This window comes from Rosa chinensis, chromosome 3 (assembly GCF_002994745.2).
Source record: "Rosa chinensis cultivar Old Blush chromosome 3, RchiOBHm-V2, whole genome shotgun sequence".
Lineage (NCBI taxonomy): Eukaryota > Viridiplantae > Streptophyta > Magnoliopsida > Rosales > Rosaceae > Rosa > Rosa chinensis.
The window spans coordinates 32,462,083-32,479,586 of NC_037090.1; the positions used below are offsets into that span (position 1 = coordinate 32,462,083).

A 17,504-nucleotide genomic window follows, 5' to 3' on the forward strand; every position below is an offset into this window, starting at 1 on the left:
ACAGAGGTCAGAAACAGGGCACAGCAGAAACTGCATGACACAACAGTGAGTTTGGAGGCCAACGATTTTTGACTCATAATTTATTTTCTAGTGACATTTTAACAGAGAGTATCTTGTTGAGTCTACTTTCATTTCCAGTTAGTCTCACCCTCTTTGCGCCTCTGGAGCTTTAGAAATTACAATATTGGTGACTGGTCAGCAGCAGACTTCATTACAAGCAGACAACTTTGACCAACTATAGTTTTCATCTCAATTGGAGATAGGTGGCTTCCTTTGTATGGATAGAAAGCTCTCTGAGTCTACTTTCTATTCCATGAAGTCTCACTTACTTATGTATTTCTGAATTTGAGATATGGGTATTTGAAGATAGAAAGGTCATTGCTGGAAGTTTTCTGCACTCACTAGTTTTTGTTCACTCGGGTTGGTTGAACTTCTTGCACTTCAATTCTTCAATGGAGAGTAATATATGGGTAGTCGTGAGGTGTGTTGGATGTGGTCAAGGCCATGTGCTTAATGGAGGACTTTTTCCCTTATCCTTTGAAGTGGTTGTTGTGTGATGCATTGCTCAAGGATATTTATGTTCTAAATGGAGTTGATCTTTTTATGAGCACCTTGAGCTATTATGGAGCATACGTTAAGGAAGTCAAGGCCTTATACCTTGAGGTTGGTGTCTCATATTTGTCTTCTCCGAAGGTCGTGAGCAATGGAGGTCTACAAAGGGAGTTTTCCGTATCTTTTCTCCGCATTTAGATTTTCATTTTCATAGTTAATTTTTGTGCCTTCACCCGAACTTCACTCTCATGCCTAAATCCTACACAGATTTTAGCCTTCAAGCTCACTTTATAACATTGAGGACAATATTGGTTTTATGTGTGGGGGTGAGGGCTCGGGTGCCTATGAAAAAAAAAATTTATTTTTGTAGTTTAGCTTTTTGTAATTATATTTTAGTGGTTAATGCCTTTTTCCAACCCCAATGACGAGACATGGACTTAACTTGTTATGATTGTGGATAGAATTAAGCATGATCTAGGACTTTGAGTTTGTTTTGTGATTGAGTGTATATGTGATCTATGCTTGATTATATGTGTGCACATAGCCTATGTTAGGTTCGTTCATCATAGTTAGAGAAGCATATAGATTATTCGATTAACTTGCATGCCTTTATGAGCTTTTGTGCCTCTATCTATAGCGTATGCATCGTTCATTCACTTATTCTTTCATGTGTGTACAATTTCATGACATTGTGTATCTAGAACTTGCTTGAGACCTCTCGAAGCTACTTTTAGCTTCCTACGGGATAGAAAGGATTGAGGCAATTAGGCTTCATACCACCATGGCCAAAGAAGCATGTGGCCAAAAATATTTACCACTAGATTGCCACTTTGAGCCTATTTATATATTTAGCCATTTATTCATTTGCACCACAAATCCCTACCTAGCCTATACACTTTTATCTTACCCTTCCTTGGTAGTTGGTGAAGCGATTCGAGAGAATGACTTTATATTTGAGTGATTCAAAAGAAAGAAAAAGTCAAAAGTGCGAGGTTACAAAAGAATAAGTGTGGGGTGAGCGATTTTGTTTATAAAGGAAAGTTTCGGAAAAAAAAAAAGTTTGAAAAGAAAAAGAAAAAAAGAAAAAAGGGTGAAAAAAAAAAGAAACAGAAAGTCAAATAGAAGAAAATCCAAAAATAGAAAGAAGGTAAAGTATTGTACATAGTATAGAGTGAGTGAGTTATCATTCGAAAGCAAAAGTCATATATCTTCACAAGAGAGAGTTGCTTCACCGATTTTCTTGGACTTTGTTTTTCCTTATCCTTCATTTGTATTAGCCACTCGCCCTTAGCCCCATTACAACCAAATAAAAGACCTCTTGATCTTGAATGTTGTTAGCTACCTAGTGGAGATGAGATCGAGGAGCAAGCATATGGCAGCGCATGTTGTAAAATTGCTTTTGAGTGAAACACATATAACCCCTAAACACTTGAGCGGTAATATTTAGTGAACCTATGTGAGTTTAGTGGGTTATGTCGGGTCTTCTATATGCCTATTTGATTATGGTGGATTAATTTGACACATGGTCAACACATGCATATACTTGAGCATCTATTACATGTGCATCTTAATTACCTTACAAATTCAAAAATCTTATGTTGTGCTTACATCTTCTTCATGGTCATCGACATAATTAGTTCTCCGAGGGTTATGGTTGGAAAAGCTAATACTACACTTCCTTTATGTTTGTGAGTTAGTAGATTTTCGGATTATGTTTACATTTAGTTTGCTTGGGGACAAACAAAGTTCAAGTGTGAGGGTGTGATTACACACATTTTTATGCGAGTAATTACATTCTAAACACTAGAATTAAGCTAATCTCCAAAGTAATTATTATGTAATTAATCTATTTTTATTTATATTGTAGTAAATAAGCGGAGTTGTAGATTTCAGAAGAAGTTGTGCGAAATTGGAGCAAAATGGGATTTCCGACAAAAGGACAAAAAGTCAACTGATTGACCATCGGGTCAACCAAGTCAACTTGACCCAATAGCAAGAAGTCCGAGACCCAAGACCAAAGAAGCACACAAGTGAAGACCCAAACTCATTTGTATTACATCTTTGTATTCAAATTTCAAATTCAAAATTGATGTAATGACAATAATAATTAGTGGACCACACACATCATACATGTGGATGGAGATATTTATTTTTGTTCACACTAGACACACACTCACTTACACTTTTGCCCTCCTATTTTCTTTATATTTTCCAAAATGTTTTCTACACTTCTAATTCTCTACATTTTTATTAGGTTGTTTTAGTCTTTTCATTTTACCCATTTTCTACTTGTTTTTGAGCCATTGGATCTAGGGTACAAGTCCAATCTTGACCCTAGAACCCAAGGGGGTATTTAAGCACTTTTGCACACACATTTCATAAGCTTAAGACCCATTTTTCTACACCTAGGCCTTTTGGCCGAATTTGGGACTTATCTCCTCTCATCTTCCTCCATTTTCCATACTTTCTTTAGTTTTATTTAGGAATTTGAAGCATTACTCACCCAAAGTTTCAAGGATTCATCAAAGGCTTCTACCTCTATCAGATTCAAGACTTGGGTAATTGTGGGAGTTGTAATTCAAGGATAGTCATGCTAGCTTTCTAGCTATTTGTGGCTACCCTTGTTTTCTCCTACACTTCTATACTCTTTTCTCTTTGAACTTGGTAATCTTGATGTCTATGATTATGGGTTGTAAGTAATTTCTTTGTTGGGGGTTAGGGTTGTGTGCCCTAGCCCAAATTTTGTGTAAAAGATGTTTAATTTAATGTAATGATGCAATTTTCATTTGATGGATGCTTATATATATTTTTGTTGGGTTAAAATGCATGTCTAGAAGCCTAGTCAACTCTAGGGTATATATTTTGACCATGTCTAGGACGGAGTTAGAGGCTTGACTCCCTCTAATTCCTAAGCTAGAAACCTTCAATTTCGTATTCGAGGGGTTATAAGCATGGTGATTTACAATCGTTGTGTGATTGCGCGGGCGGGTCGCTTAGTAGTCTAATTCCTCGATCGCAAGGTCTCTTTATGTGAATTAGGGACCCTTGAACCGGCTCTAATTTATGTCAAGTGAGTTCCTACGACCCTTGAACCGGAGTAGGAATACCATAAAAGGGAATTTTGGTCCTTGAACCTTGAACCGCCTTGGATATTACTACCGCCAAAGTAGGAGATTTGCATCTACATTATATTAGCTTCCGACACATAGAATTTGGGTGAAGGAACCTCCCTAACACCCGGCATTCCCATTTATTTGGTTATACTTTTATTAATTTCTTTGAATTTTTATTAATTGTTTTACATTTCATCACATTTTGTTAAGAGTTAATTACTGTTTACTTTATATACTTATAGAGTTTCGTCATTTCAATCCCTGACCTTCAAATTTCACTTAAAAAGTCCTTAAACTCTCAATTTCCTCCCCATCGGTCCCTGCAATCAACTTCCGTCCAAATTGTCCTTTAAATTGCTGACGTGGCATTCTTTTCACGCAAAAATGTCTATTATACCCTCACCTACTATTTTTAAATATATTTATTCTCCTTTTTCTTTTTATGTCTTCTTGCTGTCTCTCTCTTTCTTTGTGTCTCCAGACCTTCGCATCTTCCTTAGGTGAGGCAAGGTCAGGTATTAAACAAAGTCTTGGCACTGTAAGTCTGGGCGCCGCCGCTTCTTTGCCTTTCTCCCTTCCAGACTAGCCATGAGTTGATGACTTCTAGCGAAGCTTGTCTTTCAGATTACTGGCCCTCACCATTACCTCCTCAGCTGTCATCTTCTTCTCCATCACTTTCATCTTCACTTCCCCAATCGGATACTCCTCTGATCTCAGCAGCTTGTTAAGTCTTTCTTCTTCTTTTTCGAGTTGCATTACTTGATCTAAATCGTTGCTGATCCCAAAGTTTGATTCTTTTGTGGTTGATTTGGGGATTTAGGGTTTCAATTCGGGTTCTTTTGGATTGGGATCCACAAGAAGGTCGATGCTGGCTCTGAAATCTGACCCGCTAAAGCCTCAACTCGAGAACGCCAAGTTGGTCAGGAAACCGTCCCGAATTATCTTTCACCGATGATCTATTGTCGAACATATTGTTTTGTTCGACCGTGGTTGTCGGAATCTAACTCATGGATTCTCGATCTTCGAGTGCTTCTGCAAAAATACCAACAAAAGTCCAATATGGGTTTTATGATAATCTAACATTGTGGCTGATCTGAGTTTTATGATGGTAACTGGTAGTGTTGTTCAAATTTGTGATTGATTTAGGATTTTTAATTTGTGTTTAAATGGTAGCCTCTTGCAATTACTCTGTATCTAGTTTCTGTTGTTGTGAGAAAGGCCAGGTTTGGAGTTTGTTGACTAATTGCTTGTTTGTTTTGTCAATTTTGAGTTTTAGTTTGTTTGTTGCTTGTTTGGAGTGAATAAAATCTTTAACCTCACATTGAATTCAAATGTGCTAATAGTTTGTTGGAAACAAAAATTGAAAGGAGGACTTTTGCAAAGCCAATGGTATAGTTGTGACTGCCTTCTCCCCATTGGGTGCTATAGGAACTAGTTGGGTTACCAATCATGACAGGGGCTCTGAGGTCGCCGCTGAGAGGTTTGGAGGTGTCAAATTCTTTGAGGAATTGTTTGGAAACGTTGCCTTTCTGGCAGGTGTTGGTGTCGTCGATGGTTTGGAGATGGAGAGAGAGCTGGGTTCATTATTGGAAGAAGAAGATGAAGATAAACAGAGGAGGAGAGAGATGGAAGAAGAAAAGGTAAAAAGAAAAGAGAGAGAGAGAGACTGAGAGAATAAAAACAAAGAGTTACTGCGGGTATAATAGGCATTTCGGTGTGTAAGGAATGCCACGTCAACAACTTCACAGACAATTTAGACAGAGGTTTGACGGCAAGGACCGATTGTGAGGAAATTGAGAGTTTAGGGACTTTTTAGGTGAAATTCGAAGGTTAGGGACTGAAACGACGAAACCCTATAAGTATAGGGAGTAAACAGTATTTAATCCTTTTGTTAATCTAAAATTTTTCCTAAAAATATTGAAACTCCGACTCATTGTAAATAACGACCACTACACTCTAAGTCTTGATTAGGCTTTGGCGAGAACCAAAGCTGAGCATTTCATTGACTTGATGCATAAACTCTCGCAAGCGTACGAATTGTGTCAAGATAGGGAAGTATTAAGCCCAAAATTATTGTACAACGGGGATTAGTGGCTAACCCACAATCCTTGGGTAGTCGGAACTAAAGTCACTAAGCAAATAAAGGAAAATAGAGTGAATAAAAATACTAATCTAAGGGACCAAACCTTAGCAATGCTCGGCTTTGATTTTCACCAAAGCCTAATCAAAACTAAGAGTCTAGTGATGGCTATTTACAATGAGGTCGGAGTTCAATATTTTGAGGAAGAATTTTAGATTAACAAAAAGTGATGAAATGTAAAGCAATTAATAAAAATGCAAAAAAATTAATAAAAGTATAACCAAATAAATGGGAATGCCGGGTGTTAGGTAGGTTCCTTCACCCAAATTCTATGTGTCAGAAGCTAATATAATGTAGATGCAAATCTCCTACTTTGGCGGTAGTCGTATCCAAGGCTGTTCAAGGCTCAAAGACCGAAATTCCCTTTCATGGTATTCCTACTCTAGTTCAAGGGTCGTAGGAACTCACTTGACATAAATTAGAGCCAGTTCAGGGGTCCCTAATTCACATCAAGAGGTCTAGAGATCGAGGAATTAGACTACTAAGCGACCCGCCCGCTTAATCACTCAACGGGTGTAAATCACCATGCTTATAACCCCTCGAATACGAAATTGAAGGCTTATAGCTTAGGAATTAGAGAGGGGTCAAGCCTCTAGCTCCGTCCTAGACATGCTCAAAATACACACCCTAGAGTTGACTAGGCTCCTAGACATGCATTTTAACCTAACAATAATTGAAATAAGCATCAATCATATGAAAATTGCATCATTACATTAAATTAAACATCTTTTACACAAAATTTGGGTTAGGGCACATAACCCTAACCCCCAACAAGAAAATTACTCACTACCCATAATCATAGACAACAAAATTACAAAATTCAAATAGAAAAGAGTAGATAAGTATAGGAGAAAACAAGAATAGTCACAAATAGCTAAAAAGCTAGCATGACTAGTCTTGATTTACAACTCTCACAATTACCCAAGTCTTGAATCTTGTAAAGATTGAAGTCCTTGATGAATCCTTGATGCTTTGGGTGAGATCTCCTTGAAATCCCAATATAAAATTAAGGCAAAGATGAAAAGAAGAAAAGAAATGGAGGAGGGAGAAGACAAGAAGAGGTGAGAAGGGAGAGATCTCCCCAAATTCGGCCAAGAGGCCTAGGGTGTAGAAAAATGGGTCTTAAGCTTATGAAATGTGTGTACAAAGGTGCTTAAATACCCCATTGGGTTCTAGGGTCAAGATTGGACTTGTACCCAAGATCCAATGGCTAAAAAACAAGTAGAAAATGAGTGAAATGAAAAGACTAAAACAACCTAATAAAAATGCAGAGAATTAGAAATGTAGAAAACATTTTGGAAAATATAAAGAAAATAGGAGGGCACAAGTGTAAGTGAGTGTGTGCCTAGTGTGAACAAAAATAAATATCTCCATCCACATGTGTGATTTGTGTGGTCCACTAATTATTATTGTCATTACATCAATTTTGAATTTGAAATTTGAATACAAAGATGTAATACAAATGGATTTGAGTCTTCACTTGTATGCTTCTTTGTTCTTGGGTCTCGGACTTCTTGCTATTGAGTCAAGTTGAATTTGCTGACCCAATGGTCAATCAGTTGACTTTTCATCCTTTTGTCGGAAACCCCATTTTGCTCCAATTTCGCACAAACTTCTTCCGAAATCCACAACTCCGCTTATTTACTACAATATAAATAAAAATAGATTAATTACATAATAATTACTTTGGAGATTAGCTTAATTCTAGTATTTAGAATGTAATTACTTGCATAAAAATGCGTGTAATCAGTGATAAAACAAATGTTATGACAAGATCATTCAACAATGTAAAATTATCCTCAATTTAGAATTCATGAAATTTTTTTTTCTTTGCACATGGCTCGGGAATTTTTTGCTGACTTGCTAAAAAGAAAAATGTACTAAAGAAAGGAATTGAAAAAAAAAACTATAACCTACCTAAAAAAAAGGAAAGTGAGATTGATCTACTAAATAAGACAAAAAAAAAAATGGAAAGGAAGATGGACTTACCAAAAACACACAACCTTCTAAAAAAAAAAGGGAAATTTTTAAGAACAGTATATGAACTTAAGATCACTCCGAATTAAGGTGGCCAACATTTATATAACCCAACATAAGTACATGGGCTTTGAAATTCAACCTACCTTCTGTGCATGCAGTTATCTTCTCCGTTAACACTTATGCCATTATTTATTTTTCAAGGGGTAATATAGTATTTTTATCTCTCTCTCTCTCATTCCTTCGTTGAATCAGAGAGAGCAAAACTCTCACTCTGCGTCTCTGCCGCAACCTTGGGCTCGGGTATGGATATTAGCGTGCTCCTCTTGCTCCACCACAGCCTTGGGCTCTGTGATATCAGTGAATTGTCGAGGAACATCGCGTTGGCCAGAAAATGTATGGCTATGAGGAGATTGGGTCGGGGTCTAGATATCCTTAATGAATCTGGAGCCGCAGTAGGGGAAAAAATTGAGTCTTGGCCTGGGACCTGGACTCGAATCATGCTGCTGCATGTAGCAGCAGTAGGAGGAGGCCATGGAAGCCACCTGAGAAGAGCCAATCCCTAATTTTAGAAAGTGGGCTAAATTGGGTGAAGAGGTAGACTTTCAAACTGATCCAAAATTATATAATGGAGGACATGGCATCAGCAGTTGAACCCATTCGATTGATACCAATCTGATCTAATCTGCCATCTTTAGCATACATTCATGTTCATATTTGAGGTTGGTGAAGTTAAAGCAAAGCTACCCATATACGTTTTGGTTAGAATTGATTGTTTATCAAGAATCAATGAAATCAAAGACTCTGCTTTATTTTCTTTTTTGCTCTTCTGGGTTTGGTTTCAAGTCAGAGGAGAGGCTGAAGGCATTCAAGTTTTCAACTGGGTACTACGATACTGGTGGCAATGGTGGAAGAGGGGTGTAGAGAAAAATTTTGGGTGTCCACAGTAATTGGTGGTGTTGCATTCACATGTGTGTTTTTTCTTTTCTTTTCCCTTCATCATACTTGAAGAAACAGATTTACCCTTCAAAATATGCCAAGTGGCATGCCCAATAACGGCGTTAGTGACGGCGTGTATATGAAGTAGGTCGGGTTTAAAAGTCCATGTATTTATGTTGGGTTGTATAAACGTTGGCCACTTTAATTCGGAGTAACCTTAAGTTCATGTACTATATATTCTTAAAAATTTTCCTTAAAAAAAAAAAGATAGAAAAGAAAAAAAAAGAGAAAAAGAAAGGGAGATGGTTATGGATATGTAACAGACTTAAGGTAATTTTATTTTACCTCCGTAACATTTACATTTAAATCAGTTGTAGCCCTACACTTTTAATTTCACCACATGTACCGTATGCTCTCCAATTTGATCAATCATGTCCAATAATTCATTTTTTTGTTAGGTATTTTGTAAATTGAAAATGTGGCTCTAATGGGCTTCATTGGAAGATGACGATTCACTAATGTGGCATGCAAAATTATATCGTACGTAACTACAATTTCAAAATACATCACACAATAGTTGACAAAAAAGTCAAGGATTAGACAACATTGATTGAAATGGGTAAGTACAAGGGCACTCGTGATGAAATTAAAAGTGCAGGGACACAAATGATTTAGGGTCTAAAGATCAGGGAGGTAAAATGAAATTTTAAATGAAGATGGAGAGAAACAAACCTAGGGCAAGGAAGATCTATGCTCCGCACCTTACCAATTGTACCACAGAGGCGCATATACATATGTTAGTATATGTTTTTTTAAAATAAATATATGTTCTCATTGTTATGTATTCGAAATTGGGGGGCCTTTGAAACCAGAGGCCATGTGCAACCGCACCAGCTGCACATCCTCAGAGCTACCCATGTTAGAACACAAGAATCGTCATTTATTAGACATAGCATGATCATTATTTTTTGGTGCCAATATGCCTAAGTATTTGTGGGTTGAAGCAGTTCAAATTGCCTCACATGATATTAGTGTCCTTCAGGGTCATATTCCATTTGAAGTCATGTCTATCCACGTCACTATCTCATCATTCCATAAGCTTTCAACCGGTGTCTTTGGATCTATTGCATTTGTCCACATACCTAAAAATTAGATGTCAAAGTTGGATGTCCAGGCCTTGAAGTGTCTGTTTGTGGGTTATGGCTCTCATTAGGAGGGCTATAATTGCTATCACCCACCCACATGAATTTCTATGTCACTATGGATGTGACTTTCAATGAAGACATGTGTTATTTTTTGCCTCACCAACACTTATCTTCATGGGGAGAATGAATATTTTGAAGAGATGTTTGTTGGTGGTAGGGATGGCAATGGGGAGGGTAGGGTAAGGGGATTAAATTACCATCCCCATACCCAACTTTATTCCCCATCCCCTTATCCGCCCCAATCCTCATAATAAGAAACTAGGGATTCCCCGTCCCCGTCCCTATTGGGGATTAGGTTCCCGTACCCGCCCCAATCCCCGTTAACAATATTATTAATTTATTATATAAAAATTCATACAAATAATTATTGATCGTAAAATATGAAGTTAAAATCAAATATCAACATAAAATAAACTTTTTTTATTTCAATTAAACAAAAACAAATACAAGTCTCGCTTAAAAAAGAACAATAAAAGTCTGCATTCGACAAAAAAATTCCACAATCAACTACTTAGTGTAACCTAACAACTTACTCATTTACTCCAACAAGGTGAATTGAATAATATCAAAAATATATTGACAGAATTTAAATATTGGCAAAAGGATGAAGTTTACATAGATATTTATTTATAAATAATATCAAAAAAATATATAATATATATATATATATATTTTAGATAATTCTTATTGGGTGGGTATGGGAATGGGGATCAAAATACCATCCCCGCCCCGTACCGATTTCAGAATTCGAATATTGGGGATCCCCATCCCCATTGCCCGATTTCCCCCGAATTTCTTCCCATTAGGGTCAAATACCCGATGGGTACCCTACCCGATGGGGATTATTGCCATCCCTAGTTGGTGGAGCAATGAAAAGAATCTACTGAGGTCCAAGATTCGATTGATCAAAGTGTTCGAATCGACAGAGCCAGAAAAGTCCAGTAGAATCATAGATCAGTTGACGTCCCTAGTTTTGATCAGTTGATTTTAGAAACCAACAACGTCGACCAGTCGAACACGGTTGTTGACTGGTCGATGACTTAAACTATTTGTTCTCTTTCAATTCTTCGTCCACTCCAGCCGCACCCGGCAACACCTCTTCGCCTCTTTTCGGTATGTCTACTTTCCATTTTCCTGTTTCTCATCTCATATTACAGTACTTGGGGATTGCTTTTGATATGATCACTGTTGGGTTTATTTCGGTTTCTGTATTTTGTGTTAATTTTGACTCCTATATCTTTTTGGGGTTTATTTCGAACTTTCAGCTGCTATTGTTCTAGTCTTTTGATTTGTTTTCACTTTCAGTTGAAAAATATTTGTGTTGATGGTAGTTGTAGCTACAACCCAATTGCGTTTTTCTCCGTGAAATCCTAGTGTTATGAGTTTGATGTATGAATTGCCTTTACCGTCGTTGTGTGAGTGTTCGAGGTTTGGAATCTCTAGTTAATTTAGTCAAATATTTCTTCGGCAAAGAAAAAACAAGACAGGAGAAATGTATGCAGGTGTTTTAGTTCATACTTTTGCTCCAGACATTTTTGACCTCTCATGGCATTCTGACTTGGCAGAGGCACTTTAAAATAAACACTAACAGTTCTTTTTGTGTGTTTCGTTCAACAGCAATGGATATAGATACTGGTATGTTTACGGTTCCTCAAACTGTTGGCAGCGTACTGTGTTGCAAATGTGGTATTCACATGGCACCAAATGCTGCCAATATGTGCGTCAAGTGTTTGCGCTCTAAAGTTGGGGAAATTCTAGTGTAGTGGTGGGTATCTCATACCCAAATTTACAAAAGTGAGAACAAATTGTTGTTGTCAAAGTTGTAATTTGAGTTATACTTTGTGTAATCTTAGTTTTAATAATGGTAATTACACATCTTACGACATTTTACAAGTTTTTGAACAAATTCGTTGTCAACGTTGTAATCTTAGTTCTAATAATGGTAATTACACCACTTACAACATTTTTACAAGATTTTGAACAAATTCGTTGTCAATGTTGTAATTTTTGTTTAACTATATGTAAATAGTGTAAATGAATATGCTAACTTTTGTTCTCAATATTGTAATTTTGGTTCAAATACTTGTAAATTTTTGTTCAAATAGTTGTAAATGAGGGTATCTCATACCCACCAGTACACACTAGCTTGTCTCCTGAAGTTGACATTACTGAAGGTTTGCAGGAGCATGTGACTATTGTGCATTGCCCCGAATGTGATACCTACTTTCAGCCTCTGAGAACTTGGATTAAAGCCCAACTAGAATCGAAAGAGTTGCTAACTTTCTGTGTGAAGAGACTGAAGAACTTGAATAAAATTACGTTGGTTCATGCTGAATCAGTAACCTCACTCCAAGAGGATCAAGGTTAAGTTGGTTGTTCAGAAGGAGGTTCTTAATGGAGCAATACTTGAGCAATCGTATACTGTTGAGTATGTTCAGCAAGAACATATGTGTGAGTCTTGTGCGAGAGTCTAGGCCAACCCTGACTAGTGGGTTGTAGCTGTACAGCTCCGTTAGCATGTTTCTCACAGACGCACATTTTTCTATCTGGAGCAGCTGATTCTGAAGCATGGTGCTGTTGCCAGTGCCATAAAGATTACACAGATGGACCAATGTATCGATTTCTTTTTCTCAACCCGGAGTCATGGTGTAAAATTTGTGGGTAAAGTTGCTCCAGTAAGGAGTTGTAATGACAAACAGCTTGTTTTGCCAGGATTCTAAAAGTAATACTTATCAAGTTATCATTACAAGTATACATTCTCAGTTGAAATCTCCCCCATTTGCCGTGAGGATTTGATCTTTTTGCCACCCAAGGTTAGATCTAGTTTTGGGAATCTTGGTCCTCTAATGATTTGCACTAAAGTGACAAACAACATTGCTTTGCTTCATCCTTTGACCTTGAGGCATTGTTTCTTGGATGCTGATCAATATTGGAGGTTAACCTTTAAGTCTCTACAAACGAGCCGGGAGTTAGTGGAGTATATAGTGCTCGATGTAGAGATGGTTTCATTCGAAGTTATTGTTGGTGGCACAAGGTATGCTTTAGCTGATGCACAAGTTGCCCGTGTGTCTGATTTTGGGAAGAATGACACTATTTTCAACATAAAAATACATATAGGCCATCTTTTAAACCTTGGGGATTATGCTCTTGGTTATGACTTATATGGGGCAAACAGTAATGATGAGGAACTAGACAAGTATAAGGGTCTAGTCATTCCAGATGTAATTTTGATAAAGAAGAGCTATGAAGAAAAGCACCTGAAGAAGCGTGCAAAGCCTTGTGCATGGATGCTTAAATCCCTAGCCATGGAAGTGGATGCTAAAGGTAGAGGCGCGCTAGAAAAGGAGGCCTTAGAGTATGAACAGTTCTTGAAAGATCTGGAAGAGAATCCTGACTTCAGGTTCAATATTGATTTGTACTGTGATGAAGAATACCAGCCATCAGAGATAGCATCTATGACCGATGGGGAAGATGCACCTTCTGTGCCCTTTGATGAGTTGCTTGCCGACATGGATAACCTCAAATTAAGAGAGTATGAAGATGATGAGGACAGTGGCAGCATGAGGGAATAAAAGAAGTAGAGTAAGAAATATGTTTTTATCGTAATAAAACCGAAATCGAAAATTATCGAAAAAGTTGATTTGGTTTTGGTAAATACCGAATCTATCGATTATCTAAATATTAGCTTTATATACTATGGTTTTCAATACACATACATGTATATTAAGAAATAAACATAAAATTTTTCATAATAGTATGAACATTACTACATATACTACATTAATAGTACATGTATTTTAAGTAACTTAGTTAAAGATGGTTAAATAACCTAGTTTTATTGAAAATGACTCAAATTTGATGTCATATATACAAAAGAAAACTATAATTAGAAGATGAGTACAAAGTTTATGACTATAAAATTGAAGAACCTAGTTTTGTTCATTCTAATTTTAATTACAAAGAATTAGTTGTTCTAAAGTTGGTAATACCGAAAACCGAAATACCGAATTTGGTAGTTATGATTAAAAACCGAAAATTTTGGTTGGTAATTGGTAGCTCAATTTTGAAACCGAAAGCTTTGGTTTTGAAGTTGGTAATATCTATAACAGATTCGAATCGATCAAGTGACAGCCCTAATCTATACGCATAGACATCGTCAGCAAAGAAATGATCGATTATTTAAAGGAGACTCCTATTGGATACTATTATTACTTTACTTTTCTAGTGAGAGAAACTCTGTCTTCTCTCTAAAAACCTCAGCTCTCCAGCTTTCCCCTTCCTCCCCCCCTTTCTTGCTAGATCTAGATCACTCCGATCTGGATCTTTGGCTTGAAAGTAGGGGGAGATATTTTTCCTCTTTGTGAGGCTTTTCCCTACCCTTCTCGTGGTGGATCTCCACTGCCCCGGCGGTGACAAGTACGATTTCCCTTTTGCTTTTTCTTTCCTTTCCTTCCCAGATCCCCTCTTCCAACCCTTTCTAATCTTTCATTTTTAGCATACCCATCTCTACCATCCCCCCTGTTCTTCTATCTTCTTCACCCTCCACACCATCCCTCTTCCTTCTCATGTCCTTCCCATCATTTCTCTCTTTACTTTTTCTTTCCTTCTCTTTGTCTCAAATCTCTGATTCTTCATGGTTAAGATGCACATCCTCCTCACCCACTGGACTCCACTTCACCGATCGCTCCATGGTCCATCGGAGCTCCGTCGTCGGCGTCGCTTGGATTGTCTGTTTAAACGGAATTTTCCTGTTACCGCGCATAAACCCATTGATTACGGTAGTGCAACAAGGGTCTGCACGATCTTCAGCTGTCTGTCCCTTTGATCCCTCTGCGGATCGGTCTCCTTCTCCTCTTCTTTTCTTCTTTTTTTCTTCTGTTTTGGTTACTGTGTTTGTTTCTGAGGATGTTTTGTATGGTTTAGAGATTTGGGTTATGGAGATATCTCGATGGGGTCTATGTTGCTGTTCTTGCACAAGATTGTTTTGGTTGGACTCCAAGTTTTCGCTGGTCGATCTGGTGACGTTTCTGTGTCACCTTTGGGGTTGGTTGGTGGCGGCGTTGTCGTCACTACATCATCTCTCTTCGTTAGATCTATACTGTGGTTGAAGCTTGTAGGGCTGTTTGTTTTTGTGTTGTTGGTTTTTTTTCTTTGGGCCCGTTTTGGGTCTTTTGATTGTAATATTGTAGTTCTTGTTTGAATAAAAATCTTCTCATCGCCAAAAAAAGAAAAAGAAAAAAGGAGACTCCCATTGCAGCACCATTCTTAGCTCATTTCAACAAAGCAAAAATGTCTTAAACACGAAAGTGTTTCTTTTAGTGCACTAAATGTTATTAATTTCAACTGTTTTGGGTCGGTTTTCTTAGAGGCTCTTATATTAATTAATTAATTTTTTTTTTTTTTTAGGGGAAAGACGTCAAACTTTTATTAATGAAATCAAATCATACAATGGTTAGCAACACAGTTACTGATACTAGAGGGAATCTGACCACTCCAAGATAAATCTAGACTAGAATTAAGAGTCAACTTAGCTAACATATGCGCAACTGAATTAGACTCTCTAAAAACATGAGTAAAGAAAGAACTCGGTAAAGAAGCTTGGAAAAAAGAAATTGTTTTCTTTTTTCTTTTCTAGTTTTTCTTATATAAAAAAAAATGTTTTGACACAAATTAAATAAGGGAATGGATGTTCTTAACATAACCTTTGCCTAGGTTTGAAATTTCTTATCAGTTTCGCCATAGATTTTTTATACAATCCTGAATTTTTGGTCAAATCATGTAATATTTTAGTACTATCACTAGCAGTACTCGAATAAATTGAGACCGGACAAACTAGTACCAAGATTTCAAAATTGTGATAGTCTTTCTTTTAGTGCTCTATATGTTATTAATTTCGACCGCTTTGGGTCGGATTGCCTTAGAAGCTCTTATATTTAACATTATTTTCTTTTTCATTTCTAGTTTTTCTTATATAAAAAAAATGTCACTGACACAAATTAAATAAGGGAATGGATGTACTTGTCTTATTATTATTATTATTTTTGAACAAAGGGCTGGTGCTGCTGCCTTCAAGCCTTGATTAATGAAACCGTCGAATACAAGAGGGGGACATTGAGCCTAAACCCTTTATTACAATAGGCATCTAGAGTACATCCTGAAATAATATCATGAGTCTCTATTAAACAATTGTATTCAAATACGCACCAATTAGCAAAGAACGCGCTCCAGACTGTTCTATTTGCTTCCCAGCGGTGTCACAACGGAAAGATAACTCGATCTGCAACTCGAATACAGCATAGCATAATATCCATTCTCATAGCTTTCCCATCATGTTGCCACTGGAAAATACATCCAGTGACACCAAGTTTCACCCTGCCACTAGGAGGTAGCGACCATTTGACAAAGCAAGGAACTCGCAGCCTACCCAGAGCAGACAAGGCACTTTGAGTGCACACACAGGCACAAAGCCCGACTAACCCTACACAACTAACATAGGAACTTATTACTCAGATTTAACATTGTTTTCGTTTTTTCTTTTCTAGTTTTTCTTATAAAAAAAATGTCACTGACACAAATTAAATAAGGGAATGGATGTCCTTGTAATAACCTTGCGCAGGTTTGAAATTTTTTATTAGTTTCGTCATAGATTTTTTATACAATCCTAAATTTTAGGTCAAATCATGTAATATTTTAGTACTATCACCAGCAATACTCGAATAAATTGCAATCAGACAAACTAGTACCAAGCTTTCAAAATTGACTAGATCATGATTTAAAGCTTGAAGCTTGAAAAAAGAAGTAGAGTCTTCGATATGGTCACCGTGCCGTGTGTGGTATGGCAGACCAATCAAAGGTGAGTGTGGAATATTTTCGAAATTTCCTGGGACAATCATTGCAGCGGTGCGTGAGGGATATTTTCAAAATTTTACGGAACAATTGCAAACACAATATGTGCATAAAATTTTCAATAGAAAAATTCTGTGCTACCTGATATGGCGGCTTCAACCATGAAGGTTCCTACGTCTAAATTTCATCAAGATGACGCAAAAAAAAAAAATCCAACCGCCCCAAACCGTCTGTTTGTTAATTTGTCAAATATTCTAGAGGCTAGAACAGTACGTTGCTAGGGTTTCTTAATTGGGAAGTTAGATAGCTGTTGACCGTGAGACGCACGTACGTGGTAGCTAAATCCAGTCCCCGCCGCTTTCTTTTACTTGGACGACGTTGCTCATTATTGGTCGATGATCATGATTTGCATAAGAAGATAAAAAGAAGGTCGGTTAAGAATGTAGAGAACGTGATATCATCAGAGACATTCAGATTTGTTTTCCAAAATTATATGCATGGGACAATTAGAAAGAATGGGGAAAATTAAGAGCACAGGAGATGTTAATTTCTAATGATCGAAAACCTGGAATATAACGATTGACTTTGTAGTCATACTTCACATGGAAAACAAAATTGTTGTCTGTTTTTTTTCCTTTATAATTTTTTTGGAGCTGAATTGTAAACAATACACATCCTAATCGAGCATTCTGGATCAATGTGTAGTATTTCTACATATCGACGAAGGTCACT

General features: G+C 37.1%; 1 pseudogene; it reads left to right on the forward strand.

The window, feature by feature from the left end:
* The first annotated feature begins 11,545 nt into the window (after nt 1-11,545).
* LOC112195443 lies at nt 11,546-13,527 on the forward strand (annotated as a pseudogene).
* Nucleotides 13,528-17,504: the final 3,977 nt, after the last annotated feature.